Below are 3015 nucleotides of genomic sequence, written 5' to 3'. Positions count from 1 at the left end.
TTTTGAGACAAAGAATCTCACTCTGTCACCTGGCTGGAGTGCAGTGGCATGTTCTCGGCTCACTACAACCTCTGCTTCCTGGGCTCAAGCAATTCTAGTGCCTTAGCCTCCCAAGTAGCTGAGACTACAGGTGTGCACCACCATGCCCCACTAGTTTTTGTATTTGTAGTGGAAATGGGTTTTCACCATGTTGGCCAGGATGGTCTCAATCTCTTAACCTTGTGATCCTCCCTCCTCGGCCTCCCAAAGTGCTGGGATTACAGGCCTGAGCCACCGTGCCCAGCTCTTTTAAAGTATCATTGTCAACTCATAGATTTGGACATGTTTCAATCCATTACAGTCATTATTATTATTATTATTTTGAGATAGGAGTCTCACTCTATCACCCAGGCTGGAGTGAAGTGGCACAATCCTGGCTCACTGCAACTTCTGCCTCTCAGGTTCAAGCGATTCTCCTCCCTCAGCCTCCCAAGTAGCTGGGATTATATGTGCACACGACCACACATGGCTAATTTTTTTGTATTTTTGGTAGAGACATGGTTTCACTATATTGGTCAGGCTGGTCTCGAACTCCAGACCTCAAGTGATCCACCCACCTTGGCTTCCCAAAGTGCTGGGATTACAGGTGTGAGTCACCGCACATGACCTACAGTCATTATTCTTAATAATGCTCAAACTCTTCCATTGGGAGCCTCTCCACGTTGTCTCCTGCATCCTTTTCAGTGTAACCCTAGAGATCATTGACAGCTTCCTTGCTATGAAGGAAGCAAGGAATGACCAGATGTTCCATGTTCCTCTTTACTTTTTTTCTTGCCTCAGACCTAGAATTGATCATGTCTCCATGCCCTTTCTAGTTGGGAGTGGTATTTAGAGACCATAACCTGGCTGCTAGGTGTTCACTGCTACTGGATGGCTCATTATTTCTAAACTTTGCTGTGGACAGAGCTAGCAAACACCTGCTTTACTTTGTAAGACAAAAAAAAATACAGCACAAATTCATATTGATGCTTCCAATTCCAATTTGGGGTTACAGGTTTTTCACCTTGTTTCTGTGATCTTACATGGTATCTGCGTTCTCATAGTAGATGAACCAGTTGCTTCCAGTGTCCTCTGTGTGGGTCCTCACAACTAGCTTCTCTGCATCCTGGCTGCACAGTGGCATCACATGGGGAAGTATAAAAACTCTCTGATGCCTGTCCCCACCCACCTTAATCACAATGAAGTCAGATTCTCTGGGTCTGGGATACTACCATCATTCTTTTTTTAAAAGAATTGCAGGTAGGCTGGGCATGGTGGCTCACGCCTGTAATTCCAGCACTTTGGGAGGTCAAGGCAGGCAGATCACCTGGGGTAAGAGGTTTGAGACCAGCCTAGCCAACATGGCAAAACACTGTCTCTACTACAGCTACAAAAATTAGCTGGGCATGGTGGCAGGCACCTAAAATCCCAGCTACTTGGGAGGCTGGGGCAGGAGAATCGCTTGCACCCGGGAGGTAGAGGTTGCATTGAGCTGAGATCGAGCCACTGCACTTCAGCCTGGGTAATGGAGCTACACTCTGTCTCAAAAAAAAAAGAATTGCAGATAATTCTAATGTGTAGGTGGGAGTTAGAATCCTGCTCTGTTCCTTGATTCTTGGGCTAGCGGATGAATTCTGCCTTCAAAGCCCATTAGCTTAAGCTTGAATTCTTGCACTGCCAGGTTCTAGCTATGAAGGCTGAAACTGATGGGCGTGGTGGCTCACGCCTATAATCCCAGCACTTTGGGAAGCCGAAGTAGATGGATCCCCTGAGGTCGGGAGTTTGAGACCAGCCTGGCCAATGAAACCCCATCTCTATTAAAAATACAAGAATTAGCTGGGCGTGGTGTCACGTACCAGTAGTCCCAGCTACTCAGGAGGCTGAGGCAGGAGAATCGCTTGAATCCAGGAGGCAGAGGTTGTAGTGAGCTGAGATTGAGCCATTGCACTCCAGCCTGGATGATAGAACGAGACTCCATCTCAAAAAAAGGAAATCTGAATCAGTGCTCATCAACAGCACTTGTGCAGCTGTCAAATGGTCTATATCTGCACTGTCCAGCGTGGTAAACTTCAGCCACACAGGACTGTCAGGCACTTGAACTCATTGCTAGTGTAACCTAGGGAGTAAACTTTAAGCTTTATTTAATTTTAACTAATTTACACATCAGTAGCCACAAGGGGCCATAATAGCTACTATCTTGGATAGCACTGCTCTAGAAAATTACCAAACGTCTCGTGGCTTCACATCTGTAAAATAGGGAATAATAAGGGTTATTTCACGGGATATTGTCAGGATTAGACATAAAGTATAGAAAGTTCCTGGTTCCCACAAAGCACTCAATAAAATGCTGCTTGCTTATTAACATCAGCCTGATACTTAAAAAAAAAATTTGGAAAACAAATGTTCAGAAGCACCCTACCACAGAAGCTAAAAACTCGGAGCCATTCCAGAGCAACTCAGAAAATATTCCTTAATTGTAGAAGTTCAATTGCAGCAGGAGGTTATCAGTTACAAGGGCTGTATTTCATTACCGAGCCAGCCGCAGCTCAATAAATTAAGCAATCACTCAGAATAACATGTTGCTTTAATCCCCTCTCTTGGAGCGGTTCCAAGTTGCTTGGTTTTATATGCGCTCGGCCCTGAAAGGCAACTCATACTGGGCTCATTTCTCTCCCCTCAATTCATCAGCCCTGCTCTGGAAACATCTTTGCATCTCCCAACTGGCAGGAGAGAGGATTCCAAGCCAAGCAGCCCTCCTTTTATCAAAACTGGAGTCTTTTCCATCCTCTGGCCTTGACACGTTCCACGTTTCGTTTGCTAAAATTACTGGCAGGTTTATCTGCAATGAAAAAAAAAAAAAGACACCTCTTAGCAGCCCAGTTCTGGGCATGTAGAGCTAATTCTCGGCGGCTTTTCCATTCTCGTCTTTTCTCTAGTGGTTTATAATCTCACAGTAGAATGTTGTTTCCCCTGGAAACTTGGCACGGGAGGTGTCAG

At 45.4% G+C, this 3015-nt stretch overlaps 1 long non-coding RNA gene across 1 annotated transcript; it reads right to left on the bottom strand.

Annotated features, from left to right (window-relative positions):
- Positions 1 to 2142: 2142 nt before the first annotated feature.
- On the bottom strand, positions 2143 to 3015 carry LOC108312211. The gene is made up of 2 exons (XR_001828541.2): positions 2884 to 3015; positions 2143 to 2264 (listed from the first exon to the last, which is right to left on the bottom strand). It is a non-coding gene; the product is annotated as an uncharacterized LOC108312211 (long non-coding RNA).

Source organism: Cebus imitator, unplaced genomic scaffold, assembly GCF_001604975.1.
Source record: "Cebus imitator isolate Cc_AM_T3 unplaced genomic scaffold, Cebus_imitator-1.0 Scaffold122, whole genome shotgun sequence".
Classification (NCBI taxonomy): domain Eukaryota; kingdom Metazoa; phylum Chordata; class Mammalia; order Primates; family Cebidae; genus Cebus; species Cebus imitator.
The sequence above is the reverse complement of the archived record's forward strand: the minus strand, read 5'-3'. Positions and strand labels throughout refer to the sequence as shown.